This window comes from Peromyscus eremicus, chromosome 8b, assembly GCF_949786415.1.
Source record: "Peromyscus eremicus chromosome 8b, PerEre_H2_v1, whole genome shotgun sequence".
Lineage (NCBI taxonomy): Eukaryota > Metazoa > Chordata > Mammalia > Rodentia > Cricetidae > Peromyscus > Peromyscus eremicus.
Window position 1 is genome coordinate 26,311,965 of NC_081424.1, and position 17,855 is coordinate 26,329,819.

The 17,855-nt window shown below is 42.7% G+C and overlaps 1 protein-coding gene across 2 annotated transcripts in view; it reads left to right on the forward strand.

The window, feature by feature from the left end:
• Window positions 1-601: 601 nt before the first annotated feature.
• Ncoa7 (nuclear receptor coactivator 7) overlaps window positions 602-17,855 on the forward strand; it is a 150,681-nt gene continuing 133,427 nt past the window's right edge. For both annotated transcript variants that reach the window (XM_059272601.1, XM_059272602.1), the window contains exon 1: window positions 602-712. The gene's annotated coding sequence lies outside the window, so the exon portion shown is untranslated. The remainder of the gene's footprint in view (window positions 713-17,855) is intronic.

Sequence of the window (17,855 nt, forward strand, 5' to 3'; positions counted from 1 at the left end):
TCCAGACCGTAGCCAGCTAGAGGGGATGCGAACAGGGGCCAGGTAAGCAGACCGTTCCCGGTCCACAGATAGCCTGACTTGTCGCCCGGGGCAGCGTCACAAAGGGCCGAGGCCTGGGAAGGCCGCGCGCGCGCACAGCTCTCCGGGCGCGGAGCCGCTGGGGCCCGGTGCTGGGGGACCCGTGCCACCCCCAAGCTGTCCAGCCTGCGGCTCCGCGGTCGCACCCGGCAGGCACGATGCCGCGGCTGCAACCCGAACCGCTAAGCCGGGCCGCCGGGCTCTCGGGCCCCCGCCGCAGCGGACGAGCGCAGCGCGCGCCCTGGCTCGGGCGGAGCTAGAGGCGGGCGCCGGGCGGGAGTCGCGCCACCGCAGCTCCCCGCCTTCCGCCCGGAGCGCGGCGGGTGCCCTGACCGTGGGTGCCGCTGCAGGCACCTGGGCGAGGCCTCGAGCATCCCGGCGGCGGCTGCTCGGGGGCAGATCTGGACTTGGGGACCCCGCAGGAGCGCACCCCGCTCCCACGGCTCCTGCCGCCGCTTCCCTACGCTCCTCCTCGGCGTGCGGTCCTCCCCCCACCCCCACCCTCGTGCCCTCCCTCCTCCCACCCCGGAGGATGCGCTCCCCCGCGCCCAGCGGCAGAGGCCACCGCTCCCAGAAATGCGTGCGCCCGAGCCACTTCGCCCCGACCCGCGGAGCCCGCGCCCCCGCCCAGTAGGTAGGTGGCCGAGGCGGGGCCCGGCCTTGGAGGCCACCCGCTGCTGATGCTGCGGCCGGGGAGAAGCGGGGACGCGGCCAAACTTGCCTCCTTCTTAGGCTGCCAGCGCTCCGAGGTGTGCTAATGGCGTTGGGCGCAGCCCCCGGGGGACCTGAGACGCTCTGCTGGAACGTTCGAGGCCGAGCTGGGGCGCAGGGGCGCTGGACCCTTCCCGCCAACATTCTGGGGGGACCCTCGGGTTGGAGGTAGTGGGGGTGCTTGGAAGGACAGGTTGGCGCGGGGCTTCTTCGGGGAGGAGACCGTTGCCTTTTGCACTAGCTCAAGTAGACGATGTCATTGCATTTTCAAAAAAGCAAGATCAGCAAACGCGTCCTTCCCGTCTCTTTAAGCTAAAATGTAGACGAGCAACGGTGTTGTTTCAGAGGTATTTAGGAGTGGTTGTGGATATCTGTGTATTTTACGGCTGGCCGAGTGGTATATAAAAGCAGTGGTGCAAACACTTTATTTTGGGTGCCAGTATAAGGCAAGTCCTTGTAGAAGTCAGATTACTCGGGTGATGGATGAGCCTGGCGTGTTCTCTTAGGATAAACCGGACGGGAACTGATGGATCTGAGAGCTGCAAGTTTGATACAGGTGTCGGGAGTTGAGACTCTGAAAAGATGCGCTTGTCAACCAGTAGAGGCAGTCTTGCCTCCGTATCTCCAGCCTCACTTCCAACTCGGAGCTGACCTTTGCCTTTTTGAGAAACGGGTTGAGGGTTGAGTCTTTTTTTTTTTTTTTTTTTTTTCCGTCCTTCTGTTCTAGAAGCAAAATACATAGATTGGGGCTTTTATTTTATTTTTTTATTTTTATTTTTTAAAGCAAGATTGTTTCCTCTCAGGCTGCCGTTTTTTGTTTTTGTTTTTTTTTTTTTCATTTTACACTAAACAATAAGGTTTAGAATTTTGAAAAAAAAATGGATCATTGTAAACTCCAGTTTCATAGGCACGATTTCGGATTAGAGATTTTGGTGAACTGAATGAATATAAATACCAAGGAGATAGAATGCCCCCCCCATTCTATAATTACCCTCCTTCGGATGCCTTATAGCTGTTTGTTGGTTATTTGTTGAATGAATGAAATTGTATTTATATATATATATAAATATATATATATATATTTATATATATTTAAATGGTTGGGATTTTATATATATATAATCCCAACCATTTAAAATGATAGTATGTTTTGTTTTGTTGCTGGTGCAATTAACTGTGTTTTTAAAAATCGCTTCTTTCTATAAACAGTCAGACTTGGTTATTTTTTATTGACATTTGTGGCCCCAGCAGTGAGGAAGGCAGTCGTTCCCTGTTTAGGTTCACTTCGTGCCCATTCTCCAGCATTATAGCAATCGATTCCCTTTCAATTCTACTTTCAAAAACAATTTAGAAAGCAGAATTCATGTTTCAAGAAAATTCTTAAGTTATTCCAGAATATCTTAAGAATTCTTAAGAATTCTTAATATTCCAGAAGGAGCAGTGATCTGGTTAATAAGTAACAACTTGTTTTAAGGTTGGGCTGTGGTTTATTTTTAATATGTTTTTATTAAAACTTAAGTGAAAACAAAACATTTAAGAGTCTATAACTGCAAAGTGACCTCACAGATATTAAACAGATACAGATTCAATTTTTTTTTCTTGTGGTGCTAGGGACCAGATCCAAGATCAGGCCCAAGGCTTCCAGTATTAGCTTGGTCTTGTTTCAGCTACATCCTCAGCCCTAGAAACAACATTTTAGCTATTTTCCTCTATAAAATGAGATATTTGGGAGGTCCGGTGGCTTTTCTGCTTCCAAATGTTATTTTAGGAGAAAAAGAGAAAAAAATAACAGAAAAGACCAAGCTAGACACAAGGACCACGCCATCACCCTCTGTTGGCTTTACTTTTACACTATGAAAGTTTTGATTTATCTTTCTTCTCCTGTCACATAAGCCTAGTGAGTCATTATTAACGTCTTTTCATTCTCTCCTCAGCACATTTATCTGACAGGGAATACCTTCTAATCTTCATGCATCTTCTCCTTCCTCACTACCCAGAAAATTACCCAGAATCCTCATTTTCACACACTATGGTAAAGCATACTCTGTTACTGTTTCTTCACTAACCTAGTTGGATTGTTTCAAATGGGTGAAGGAAAACTTTTAGATATAAGGTAGGAAGACTGGGGGAAGCGTGGGACAAGAACTTATGAATAAACCAAATTGTTAGAATCGTTGAAAGCAAAGCAGGTTCCCATACCCGATGAAGATATGGCTATTTTAGAGTCTTATTTATAATCAAGGGTATTGAGCAAATCATCTGCATTTTTCTCTCTTGCCCACTTTTTTAAAGAGCCTGTGGTTTACAGTACACCTTTTTTTTTTCTTTTAAAATTATTTTTTTATATGTGTATGGGGTGTGTCTTGCCTTGAAGATGTTTGTGCACCTTGTGCGTGCAGTACCTGTAGAGGGCAGAAGAGGGCATCAGATCTCCCGAGACTGGAGTTAGCGTGGTGAGCCACCACGGAGGTGTTTGGAATCAAACTCAAGTCCTCTGCCAGTGCTCTTAACCATTGAGCCCTGCCCCCCCCCATCTTAGTTTTTAACTTCTGGACAGTTATTTTGTTCATTTAACAAGTAGAACTTAAACCTTTTCACAATGTGCTATAACTTTATACTCTGAAGTAGTCAACCAAATAAGAGCCTTTTCCTCATTGTAGAAGGAATCTTCGTTTCTCTTGTGTTCTACATCCAAATGTAGTATCTCTTAAGATGTGATGACTCACATGTTGGGTCTTACCTCAAGAGTCAGCTGCAACCCTGCGTCCCATGCACTATAGCCATAAAATTCTAAGCCCGGATGTCTGCATTTTATCTTTCTGTATCTTTCTCTTGCTGTCATTTTATGTGTGTGTTTGTCTGTATGTTTGTTTTGAGTTCTTTCAAGACACGGTTTCTCTGTAACAGCCCTGGCTGTCCTGGAACTCTCTTTGTAGACCAGGCTGGCCTCAAACTCACAGAGATCCTTCTGCCTTGGCCTCCCAAGTGCTGGGATTAAAAGTGTGTGTCACTACACCAGGCTCCTGCTGGCCTTTTTGAAACCTGTCTGTTCTTTGTTAAATGTGTATTTTTTAAATCTCATTCCTAATTTTCTTTTTAAATTAGGCAGAATTCTCTCAATTCACATACACTACAATCAAAATTGTTAGCATTATGGGAAAAATACACACAAGTAAATTTTGTAATCGTCAATGTCAAATACAGGAGATGTATGGCTGAAGAAAAATAACCGTACTTGTCTCCTTCACTAGGTGCATGAAATGAATTTATTCCTACACTCACAAGAGAATATGGATTGTCTTTAAATTTGATAAGATTGGCCAGGTGGTGATGGCACACGCCTTTAATCCCAGCAGAGGCAGAGGTTCAAGGCCAGCTTAGTCTACAGAGCTAGTTCTAGAACAGCCAGGGCTACACAGAGAAATGCTATCGTGAAAACCACTCTCCCCCCCCCAATTTTTTTAGAAGATTAATTGATAAAAACTGTTTCTAGATGTTCAGTTGAACAAAGGCCTTGCTGTCCACCGCCTTCATCTTACCTAGACCAGGAGTCTAAGGGGAGCTTTCCAAACTGTGTGACTTGGTTTCCCTCTTCAGCATGCTTGACACCTCCCCCATCCCCATTGTGTGCACTGTGAAGGATTCATGGAGCAGACCGTGGAGAAGAAACTACTGTTAGATCACTTCATAGATTCGATTAGGGGAAAATTCCATTGAGCCCTAGGTGCCAAAGCCAAGCCATGCCTCCTCCCCTGAACAATTACTACGTGTGACTTTATTTCCATTATGCTAGATAGATGTATCCCTTTCTATCTTGGTGACTAAGAATTCAAGAGTGAGATTTGCAGATCAAATCTAATAACCATGTGAAAAAAAATGTATTATTAGTATTATTGTTCCAATTCCCCCTCATGTCTTTTGGCTATTCTACCCTATTTCTCTTGATTCTGATTATTATCTATTTTTAATTCTCATATTTTATTGAATTACATTATTTTAGATGATTCATCCTTAATGGAACAAGAAAAAAAATACAAAACATGAAACCAAATAAATGAAGGAATTGCGTAGTTGACCTCTGGACACACAGTGTTTCTGATGAACACATTGCAAATTGGTTACATTGAATGAGTTTTGAGCAAGTATTCAAATTTTAATACATTGGTGCTTGTGTATACAGCCAAATGGGAAACAGTATCATGCGGTTTTATAAAACTAATTTGTGAAGTTAAATTCTGCTTACCTTTGAACTGTTGAATGAATGCACATCCTTGGCTATTTGGAGTTGGTGAAACCTTTTGACTTAGTTCACTTATATCTGGACTATCTGCCTCCTAGCATGCATTACGTCAGAGAAAAGGTGGTATGTTGTTTTTCAAAAGTCATTTTTAGCCAAAGGGTGAATCCAAGCTATCCCAGCAATCACCGTGCTGGCCAATCTCACCTCTGTGTCTGCAGACCGTGTGACTTAGCCTTGTTCTAATAAATCACAATACTCATTCTTCTGAGAGTCTCTTTCATTTGCCATGCTATTTCAATGATTTTCCCAAGTTAAGTGGCTAGACTCTGTCCATTGTGTAGCTATGACAGGTAACTTACACGGGTTGAATTTTGCCAGGTAAGTAGTTATTTGCCACTGTGTGATACTGTGTTTGATATGTTGGCCTCTCAGGCTCACATAGGAATTACCCCTCCTCTGTGAGTAGTCATCACTGGAAACCTGGACTCTGGCTGAAAAACAATCTTAATTCAAGTGCAACTTGACATGTAGCCCGAAGTTAGAGGAAGGTGTTCGAATAGAGGCATCTCATTTAATTACCTCCAATTCTTTTTAGAAGTGGTTTTGGACTAAATAATAGCTTCGTATGGCTTGCAACGTGTACACTGAAAGTTTCTCCTCATCCCAGACTCTTCTTTCCTTTCCATGGGTAGCCAGATTGTAGTTGAAAACCCTGCAGGAAGATTTTTTTTTTTTAATATGAAAGTGTGAGCAGAAAGCCTACTCATTTTGTCTCTACTGTTTTTTCTAATGTATCCTGTCCCACCACCTGGCCTGTCACCTCAGGTGCTTAGGACCTAGAGTCTACACTCTGTAGTTCCACTAACTAGCCTTATTGCCAAAGTTCCTTCTTCAGACTTTATACACGGTCCCTACAATGCATACATCTTAACTTGTTCTCTTGGGTTCTGAGGACTTCATCTCCGGTCCCTTACCCCTTGATGCTGTTTGACCCACAGCCGTTCTTAGACAAACCCCCTTCCAGACTAAAATTCAGTGTGTCATCGTGTACCACAAACCCTATTTGATTTGTTTATTGGCCCCCAAGTTAGGAATGTTATTTCAGTGAAGTAAAACTGGTGGTCACTTCATGTACATGCACACTTCTCCTTGCTGTCCCCTCTCCTTAGAATACGCTGGTCTCTTAGCTGCTTCTGGTGGTGCACATCTCTAACCCCAGCACTCGGGAGGCAGAGGCAGGTAGGTGGATCTCTGTGAGTTAGAGGCCAGCCTGGTCTGTGTAGTGAGTTCCAGAACAACCAGAACTACCTAGTGAGATCATGACAAAACAAAAATGACTACCAACAACAAAACCCCACCAGTCTCCATGTGTGTTAGCAAGCCACACAGTTGAGATGTCGCCTCCAGAGGCCTTTCTTAGTTGAGATTCTGTAAACACATGGAGCTGTGATGGCCCACACAGGGCTTCTGTCCTGGGAATGAGCAGACTAGTTATTTCTCATAAGCAGTAAAACTGCCCTTCTTTTCAAAGTGAGCTGGTTTTGATTAACAAGTGGGACTGATCAGCCACACAAAACAAAATTGAATTATTAACTATCCATCCCTTTGTCTTCCCATCCCATCCCAACTCCATCTAATACATGCCCTTATCATTTCTAGTAATCCTGGATTAATTTAATAACTCTTCACCAAATATTGTGTCCATGCCCTTTCAAAATAACTTTTATATTCACTGTGATCCTTGTTTGGGAGAGTCTCTTGCGTGCCTTCAATGCTAGGCTTTTCTCTATGATTGGTACTTAAGGAGCTAGTGTTCCAAAGGGTGTCATGAAATTTGGGGCTCTCACAAGAAAAGAGGCACCCCTTAAAAGTTGAAAACATTCAACATTGTCATCAAAAGATGACATGAGCTATCCAGAAAAAGCCCATCCTGAAAAATTACTTATTATGTGAGTGAGACACGTTAAACTTCAACCCAGAGGGTATGCCAGGCACTCGATTTATGACAAACTGCCTTATGTGGAGCAATGACTTTCATGACCTATTAACAATGGTCTTTAACAGAGTTTAGCCCTGTTTGTGGGAAATTTCTGGCCGGTAGATTATTATCGCAAACAAATGCCCTTGCCTTGTAGCTCAGGAAGAATGCAGGAGAGTTCTGCAGGTGGTGCTCTCTCCAGATCTTTGTTTCCTTCTCTAATTCTGACCTCACCTTGCAAACATCAGAATTACAGATTTGCTTTCCCAAATGTGTTGATAGAAGGAACTGAGAGGAGAAGGTTCCAAGCACCAGAGACAACTATTCTAGAGTATTATGTAACCTCTACTGGGTGGTGGAAATCACAATTCAGAGTATTCCTCTATCTATTGGGAGGGCCTGCTTAGTTCTATGTTTTTAAATATTTACAGCTGAGCTGTGATGATTTCCCTAAGGACTGCCCATCTATTAAGTCCCACTGAAATAGCTAACTATCAATAGTCTTTGATGTTTTGAGTCATATTCCAAAATGTTTTCAATTTAATATTCCTTAACTTAAAAAATTCTAGTTAGGAAGAGAAATGGAAAATTCACAAAATAGGAACTTAAAATAGCTGAGATGTGAACAAGCATCGGCTTGATGGCATCAAAGACATGGAGTTTATTGTAGCAGATTATAAAAGTCACGAACAAGGCTGACGAAGAAGGAATTGTTTCATATCAAGGTTAGAAGGCATGTTGCTATCCATTAGGTGGAAGACAAGAAGGCGTGTTGGTACCCATTACGTGGAAGATGCTCTAGTCCTAGACTTTCCTCCGACCCAGTGATTCTGAGTATACACTAAGGTAATAAGGAGGTGAGTAGCATGGTAGATGGGCTAAGAACAGGATGCTAGAGCAGGTGACTTACAGGGTCATCCTGTTATCACCGCCCATGTGAACTTAGGCAGTTAATTTCTCAACTTTCATCTGTCAGATGAGGATAATAATAGTACCTAACCACCTACATCACTCTGAACATCAGATAATTTATATAAAGTACTTGGAAACTTGCCTGGTGCAAAATAAGCAATTCTGTTAGCTGTCATCGCGAGTATTATGAAAATCTGAGTAAATTCCAACAGTGAAACCGTTTAAAAAATGACAGTGCGTGTATACTTAGTCATTAAAATAATGGGTTTAAAGAATATCTAACCACTTGGGGGACATTCATAATAATTGCACTAAATATCAGATTGTGTGTTCAGTGGTGAATCCAGTTTCTCTGGGAGGCATGCTTAGGGATGGTGGAATTGTCAAGAGCAGGGATCCTAATTTGATTTTAAGGTATGTTTACATAGAAGAAAGGCCAAAAACATGATAAAATATTAAAGCTTTTCTCCATTTGATGAGAGCATGGATAATTTCTATTTTCTTTTCCCCACATTTTACCTGTTCATGTTTTACAATGATTATCAAATATTTATTACAAACCATATACCATAGAATTTCTGCATTTTTGCCTTGTCTTTACAGATCGTGTATTCAGTTTGACATATTTTACTGTCCTTTCTGAGCTACTGTAATTTCACTTCTCAGTATCTCCACCCACTCATCATCTGCTGGTATTTTCTTGCATGTAATTTTCTTGGTGTGTGCATAGATCTGTCTCAAGTTTGTGGTGAGTATGTGTGTTTGTATATGTGTGTGTGTCGCTGTTCTGGAGATGGAACCCAAGCCTCAAGTGTTCTACTGGTGAGGTCAGTCCCTGACCTCTCTGGAAAAATTGAACAAGTGAAAAGATGTATGTGATTTTTAGAAGTAGTGACTTCTTCAGAACTTAGCTCAGAGAATACCAAGTGGATGATAAGGGCACCACACTTGCCCCAGGTTTCACAGCCTCGGGGTTGTTACCCACTTCCACCCACATTTATCAGCACTCATACAGGAGAGGAATTCCTGCCTGCAAGCTTTCTGTTCCCTTCCCTAGCTGGAACTTTCTTCCACACTTTTTTAGTCATCCACTTCTGGCTAGTATTTCACAAACACCGTCTAAGGGAACTAAATGCTGGCATGCTTTATTACCTAGTTGTCCTTACAGTAAACTTACAGGGACTGCATCTTCTATTGCTCTGTGGTCTTCAGTTTGCAGCACATCATTACCCATGTGCATATGGCACACAAGAACATAGGCTGTTCCTGTGTGGCTCGCGTCCTTAGGAATGATTGATAGGTTTTGGGTTCATTTATCCCCTCTGGATATGCTTCTCGTATTCCTATTTTTAAGATTAGGATATTACATCTTTTGATTCTCTTAGTCATAGGCTATCAGCGGGATAATCTAATTCTAGATTTTCCTTCCCAAACAATCTAAAACCTGAAGTGTTCAGTGTCAAAGGATGCCACCGTTGGCAGTGCACTTACCAGCGGGAGTCCAGTAATGTACTAATTAATCCTGGTTGTTGTCATCGCTAAAATACTGCTTGTTTGGTGTAGATAATTCTATGAACCTGTCAGAGAATGTATTTAAGGTTTGTGAATTTATTAGTTTATAGATCTTATGTTTTCTGGAAAGGACAAAAATCCCAGGAGATGTTTTATATAACTGCTCTTAAAGTCTAGACCCGTGGTTCTAAAATGGGACTCATATGTCCCATCAGCTATGAGAAGAAAAATTTAGAATTTCTATATCTTTATGATTTCTATTTCATATATCATATAAGGTATATCTTAGTGTATAAGACATGGGTTTTGTTGTTGTTAAAAAATAGGATTTTAAGCTCAGATACTTCTATTGATGTGGCATATGATTTTTAAGTAGAGATCTAAATAATGACAGGAACTACTGTTCTGTTGCCTAAGGTTAGTTTCTGTTATTTAACAATAAGTCAGAATTAGTTTGGGCCTGAAGAGATGGTTCAGGGACCTACACTGGGCTCCCAGCGGCCATGTCAGTCTGCTCACCACCACCTGTAACTCCAGTTCCATTGTTTTGAAGAGACACCATGATCAAGGCAACTTACAAAAGAGTTTATTGAGGTTTCTTGTTCCAGAGGGTTAGAGTTCATTATCATGATGGTGGGGGGTAAGGCAGCAGGTATGGTGGCAATAGCTGAGAGCTTACAACCCAATCCACAGGCAGGAGACAGAGAGAGCTAACTGGGAATTGCATTTGCTCCTCCAGTGACATCCAGGGATGCACCTCCTCCAGTGAGGCCCCACCCCCCTAATCCTTCCCAAACAGTTCCACCAAGTGGGACCAAGCATTCAAATATTTGAACCTATGGGGACTGTTGTTATTCAAACCACTCCACTGTGTAAAGCTGGCTTATTCTGCACAGCCTGGGCACAGCCCATGCCTTTCGGGATGCAAAGTCTATCTGGAAAGAGTATTGAAGAAAGAAGTAGAACATGACACAGGTCATGCCAGAGTGCACAGAGAAATCCAGCCGTGGGATTTTGTTTGTTGAAAATCGCTGAAGTACGATGTGTGTGGCATAAGACACAGTCACATATTGTAAGAATACCTTCAACTCTCTTTGTTACGTGAATCTTAAAAGGTCTTATTAATAAAACAAACCCAGGGCCAAGTATTGGGGTGAGCGCTGAAAGATCAGAGAAACAGAATCAGCCACAGCTAACCTAACCTTATCAGTTCCTCAACTGATCTCATTTCTTCAGACTGGAAGCCTCTGTGTCCTCATCCAAATGGATCTCAGCTGAACTGCTGCTCAAAAGCCTAAAAGCTTAACCAACTCTAGTTCCTGGTTTTCATGCCTTATATACCTTTCTGCTTCCTGTCATCACTTCCTGGGATTAAAGGCATGTGTCACCATGCCTGGCTGTTTCCAGTGTGGCTTTGAGCTCACTGAGATCTGAATGGATCTCTGCCCCTGAATGCTAGGATTAAAGGTGTGTGCTACCATTTTCTGGCCTCTCTGTCTGTCTAGTGGCTGTTCTCTTGTCTGACCCCAGATAAGTTTATTAAGGTGCACAGTATATTGGGGGACACAATATCACCAGGTCTCTTTTATGATGAAATATTTTCTTCATTATCAGGTCAGTTCTTATGCAGTTATCTCCTGGTTACTGGCATTGACTGGATGAACGTCTACTGTTATTCAACCTAGTATACTTGCCAGTTCCCTGAATGTCACTCTCGTCTTTCCTTGAAGTGATGAGAGACAGCAGCACTATAGTCCTGATGGGAAAGTCCAGTTTTTCCAACAGCATGCTTTGGGGAACAGTGGTAATATAGAGAAGTAATCCAAGATCAGTATATTTTCATGTTAGGATTGTTGTGACGATGTATCATAAATAGAGTGGCTTAAAACAACAGAAATGGGGGCTGGCGAGATGGCTCAGTGGTTAAGAGCACTTACTGCTCTTGCAGAGAACCCAGGTTCAAGTCCCAACACCCATATGGAGGCTCAAAACTGTAATTTCAATTGTAAGAGATCTGACACCCTCTTCTGGCCTCTGAGGACACCGGACATCCATGTGATACACATGCATACATGCAGGTAAAACACTCAGTACACATAAAGTAAAATATCTGAAAAAAACATCCAAACGTATTTTCTCACAGTTCTGAAGGCAGACGTTCCCCAGTCTGCTTATCAGCAAAGATGCATTTCCTCTATAGGGAGCATATCTTCTACTTCTGGTCACTTGCTGGTGGCCCTCACCATTCCTTGGCTTGTAGCCACATCACTCTTACCTAGCGTGGCCATTTATAAGGAAGCCATTGCATTGATTAGGGCGCCCCACACTGAAGTATGACCTAATCTTATCAAATTGCATCTTCAGTGACCCACTTTCCAGGATCTGGAATCTCAGGGACTGGAGATTATGAGTTCAATATGTGGTTTTGGGGGTGATTCTATTCAACCCGTAATATCAAGGAATACAAAAGTCTTTGGATGAATATCCCAAGACTGTACAAGGTGTCAGCAGATGTCTTCTTAGTGAATATTCTACATCCAAGCCAGTTGGATATGAAATAAAAGACAACTGGGAGAAAAGAATAGACCTTGGATGCTTGTGTCCTTTGGCTAGTTTGTGGGTTCCGATATGCCAGGGCCGGCTAGAAATCCATATAAACACAGTTATAGTTTGTGTTTTGGTCTTTCTGATGAAACTCCATATGTGGGTCAGGACGTTCCTGAAGGCATATCGGGCTTTGGGCTCTAAAAAGCTTCACTGTTAACAGCTTCCAAACCTCAGTGGCTTTAGACTCACGGGTATTTATGTCACGCTGACCAGCCTGCAGGTTGACTGCGGTCTGGCTGCTCTCTACTGAGTTCAGCAGGGCTGAGGTCCAGGTCTGTTCCACATGTCCTTTATAACTTTGTCCTCAAGCTGAAGAAGGAACAGCAGCCACCCCAGGCTGGTTCATCAGGTAGAGAATGGCGACTTGACGGAGGTGGTAGGACTCTGTGTCAGAACAAGTGATGGTATTAGTGCTCACAGTCCGGTCTGCGGGTCAGACATCACGTGACAGAGCGGGTGGAGATGGGGAAGTACCCCCTTGTGTGCTGGTTGATGTTGGTCGCCAGTTTAGCAAAATCTGCAGTTGTCTGGGAAGGAAGTCTCAGTGGGAGGTTAGGTTGTCCTGGGGTTCGTTTAATTGAATTGGGAAGACAGACCCTGAATGTGGGCAGCACCATTTTAAGGGTTGGGCCCTGGACTGAATGAAGAGGAGGAACACACCGATCCTGTGCTCCTGGACTATGGATGCAATGTGGCTTCCTGGAAATGGACTGCCACCTAGAGCTGTGAGCCAAAGCAAACTTCTTCTCCCTTAAGTTTTGTGTCAGAATATTTTATCACAGCAACAGAAAAAAAAAAAAAAAAAAAAAAAAAAAAAACAGAACAAAACAAAACAAAACCCCGTACTAGTGTAAACAGCGGGCACTGCATTGGCAAACGTGATGGAGGTCAGGGGTGGGGGCGGTGGGGGCGGGGAGGGGGGGCTCGGAGCGGGAAGAGTGTGTAACACAACAATCCAGTCTACCACAGAGGATTTTACACAGACCTTTTGTATGGAGCCACTTAGTAGACTTTTAAAAAGAAAAGGTATTCCCCAAAGGCTTCTTTCTTAACCCAGATTCTTGGAAAATTATAGCTAAAAAAAAAAAAAGAAAAGTCCGTCCCCCTCCCCCTGCAAAGGTCAGATCACTTCACAATGCTGGTTCCATTTCAAACCATACTCATTTCTCCTCCTATGGATAATTGCTTGTTGAGCTAGCCTGTGCTCACTTGCTTGTGACAGACAGGATCGTGCTTATTGCAGCCTAGGCCTAAGTACAGCATACTCTGTTTCGGATACTGGGCTTCAGTAAGAGGCCATCCTCCTGCCTCAGCTTCCAGAGTGCTGTGATTACAGGCAGGAGCGCTGTAGATGTCCTTTTTTATGCTGTGCTCGGTGGAACCCAGGTGCTGAGCTCGCCACAGCTTATGCTTTGCCAACCAAAGCAAAGCGCACATCTCCTCATTAGGTAGCCGAGGCAGGCTGGATGATCTCTGCGCGTCCCTGGAGAGTTCACTAACAATACGATATATCCGTACAGGCAGAAGCTGTCTGCGGTGTGGGTCACACTCCAGACAAGCTCACATGAAGGGTTGGTTAAGAAAGCATCCCACCTCTTCTGAAACTGTGGAGACCCATGTGGCCTGACCCTCCCCCGGCTTCTCCTCCTCTTCCTCATCTTTTTTTTATACTGCCTATGTACAACATTTTTCTTTTATTGTAAGTAGTTTTTTTTTCATATAACATCTTGATTATAGTTTCTCCTTCCTCTACTCCCCCAATTTTTCTCACCTTCCCTCCTAGCCTAATCCACACCCTTTCTATCTGTCTTTAGAAAACAAACAGGCCTCTAAACTAAGGATTATTAAAATAAAAGATAACTCAAAACCAAACAAATTTTAATATGACAAAACAATTGAACAAGAAAAAGAAGCAAAGAAAATGTCCCAGAAATGCCTACAAGATGCAGAGACACATACATTCACATACTCAGGAATCCAATAAAAACCCAAAACTTATAGCCATGTTATATATGCAAAGGTCCTGTAAGGTAGGGAAAAAAAAAAACCAAAAAGCAAACAAACAACAAAGCCCACCCTGATTTAACATTATGAGACAAAGATCCTCCAAAAACACCTTTGAGTTCATTTTATTCATTGGCCGTCTACTGCTGGACAGGGGCCTTACCCTTAAGGGTGCTGCATTTCTCCAATAAGATTCCCTTGGAGAGAAATACTTTTTCATTTTCGAGTAGTTATCAATTGGAAATAGCTTCTGGGTTAAGGATGGACATATGTCAAGTTTCCTTTCAGGTCTAGGACTTGATCTGGTGCAGACCCATGCAGGCCCTGTGCATGCTGCCCCAGCTGCCGTGAGTTCAAATGCAGTCTAGCCCCGTGGTGTCTAGAAGACCTTGATTCCTTTTGCCATCCTCCATTCCCTCTGGCTCCGGTACTCCTTCTGCCTCCTCTTGCACAGGGTTCTCTGAGTCTTGAGAGGATTTTATAGAGACATCCCCTTTAGGGCTGAGTGTTCCAAGGTCTCTCACTCTGCACGTTGTCTGGCTGTGGGTCTCTGTGTTCCCATCTGCTACAGGAGGAAGCTTCTCTGATGATGATTGATGGAGACACTGATCTTCGAGTATAACATAATGTCTTTAGGAATCATTGTACTGCTGCTTTCCTTTAGCAGAACAGTAGTATTTGGTTTTCCTCTTTCCTCCAGAACAGTAGTATTTGGTCTTCCTCTAGGACCATGGTCTCTATGGTCTCAGGTTCTTGGCTACCCAAGCAGTGCTGCGTATGGGTTCCATCTGGTGGAGAGGGCCTTAACTCCAATCAGATATTGGTTGGTTGCTCCCACAAGCTGTGTGCCTCCATTGCGGCAGCCTGTCTCGTCGTCGGGTCCCTCTTTCGGATGGAATGGTTTGTTGCTGGGCTGGTGTTTACTTTTCTCCTTTGGTAGATTGGCACCAGCTTGCCTTCTCCTCGTTCAGTGAGTTGTGTAGTGGTTGACTTCAGCAATAGAGCCTTGCTGTCAGCTTGTGGAGAGCAGCCACTTGGGTTGTTTGGGGTGTGTGTGGGGGTGGGGTTCTCCTAGGACCCTCTTGGGATAAGGACTTGACTAGATGTAACCTATTCCCAGTTCTGAAGCTCTGTTAGATGGTGAGATATGTCCAGTTCAGGCTCTCTCTACCCCATTACTTGGCAATTTCATTTAGAACTCCCTCATATATATATGAAGCTTCTACTGTATTAGGTTTCCAAATGATCCCCCAGATGGCCCTTAGTTTGAACTGTGCCTCCCTATATTCCCTCCCTTCCCCCTTCTTCCTTCTCTGTTTGATTTCCGATTCCAATATGCTTACCCCTCCCCCAACCCCAACCCCACCACACACATACACACCCATCCATAACTATCTATTCTATTTCCTCTTCCTAGAAAGATCCCTCCCTCCCTCCTGGTCCCTTACTCTCTACCTGACCTCTGTGGTTATATGGATTGGAGCCTGCTTATCAATGACTTAACAGCTAACACCCACATATTTGCCATAATTGTCTTTCTGAGTTATCTCACTCAGGATGATTGTTTTTCTAGTTCCATTTACCTGCAAATTTCATTATTTTTTTAAATGGCTGAGTAACACTCTATTGTATAATGTACCACGTTTTCTTTATCCCTTCATTTGTTGATTGATATCTAGGTTGATTACAATTTCTGGCTATAGTGAATAGAGCAAAAATGAACCAGGTAGAGCAGGTGTCCCTGTCGTACGGTGAAGTGTCTTTTGGGTGTAGGCTCAAGAGTCGTATAATGAGTCTTGAGGATTGATTCTTATCTTTTTGAGGAACTGCCATACTGATTTCCATAATGGCTGTACAAGTTTGCATTCCTGCCAGCAGTGGGTGAATGTTCCTCTTACTACATACCCTTGCCAGCATGAGCGGTCATTTGTTCTATTGATATTGGTCATTCTGGTTTGCGTAATATGAAATCTCAAAATAGTTTTGATTTGCATTTCCCTAATGACTAAGGATTTTGAACATTTCTTTAAGTGCTTCTCAACTATTTTAGTTTCCTCTTTTGAGAATTCTCTGTTTATGTAGGTACCCCAATTTTAATTGGGTTATTTTTTCTTGATGTCCAGCTTTCTGAGTTCTTTATATATTTTAGATATTAGCCCTCTATCAGATGTGCATTGGTAAAAATCTTTTTCTATTCTGTGCATTGATCCTTTGTCCAAATGATGGTGTTCTTCGCCTTACAGAAGTTTTTCAGTTTCATGACGTCTTATTTATTGTATTTCTTAGTGTGTATGCCATCCGTGTTCTGTTCAATATGTCTTTTTCCCATGCCAAGTGCCTCAAGACTATCCCCCACTTTCTCTTCAATCAGATTCAGTGTATCTGGCCTAATGTTAGGGTCTTTGGTCCATCTGCAGGTGAGTTTTGCGCAGGGTAGGAAGTATGTAATGATTTGCGTTCTTCTATGTGTAGCCATCCAGTTTGACCAGCATCATTTGTTGAAGATGTCTTCTTTTCCAGTGTGAATTTCTGGCTTCTTTATAAAAAAAAATCAGTTATCCATAGGTGTGTGGACTTCTGTCTGGGTATTCAATGCAATTCTGTCGATCTATGTGTCTGTTTTGTGACAATATCATGCTATTACTATAGCTGTGTAGTACAGTTTGAGGTCAGGAATGGTCATTCCTCCAGCATTTCTTTGGTCATTCGGGAGTGTTTTAGTTATCATGAGGGGTCTTTGTGTGTGTGTGTGTGTGTGTGTGTGTGTGTGTGTGTGTGTGTGTGTGTGTATTATGAAACTGAAAATTGTCCTTTCAAGTTCTGTGAAGAATTGTGTTGGAATTTTGATGGGAATTGCTTCCCTGATTTCTTTCTCAGTCAACTTGTTTTTTGTATGTGGAAAATGTACTGAATTTTGTGAGTTAATCTTGTATCTTGCTACTTTTCTGTAAGTGTTTATAAGCTATAGGAGTTTCCTAGTGGAATCTTTAGGGCCACTTATGTATACTATCATATCATCTACAAATAAATATACCTTTACTTCTCCACTTCCCATTTCTATCCCCTTGATCTCTTACAGTTGTCTTACTGTTCTAGCTAAGACATCAAGTACTGGATTGAATGGATATGGAGAGAGGGGACAACTTTGTCAATTCCTGATTTTATTAGAATTACTTTTAGTTTCTCTATGTTTAACTTGATGTTGGCTATGGGCGTGCTGAAAACTGCCTTTAGTATGTTGAGATACAGCCCTGTATCTCTTATCTCTCTAGGGCTTTTATCATGGATGGGTGTTGAATTTTGCCCAAAGGCCTTTTCTGCATCTAATGAGATGATCATGTGGTTTTGTCTTTCAGTCTATTTATATTGTGGATTACATTTATTGATTTATGATCTCTGGATCTCTGGGTAGTGGTAAATGATCTTTTTTTGGTGTGTTCTTGGACTCATTTTGCAAGTATTTTATTGAGAATTTTTGTATCTATGTTCATTTGGGAAATTGGTCTATAATTCTCCTTTGTTGAGTCTTTATGTGGTTTAGTTATCAGAGTAACTGTGGCCTTATACAAAGAATTAAGCAATGTTCCTTCTGTTTCTATTTTATGGAATAATTTGAGGAGTATTGGTATTAACTTGAGGGATTAATTTGAGGAGTCTGGTAGACTTCCGCATGAAAACCATCTGGCCCTGGGATTTTTGGGGATGGTAGACTTTTAATTACTGCTTCTACTTCACTAGGGGCTATAGGTCTGTTTAAATTACTTATCTCATTTTGATTTAACTTTGGTAGGTGGTATATATATGAGAATCAAC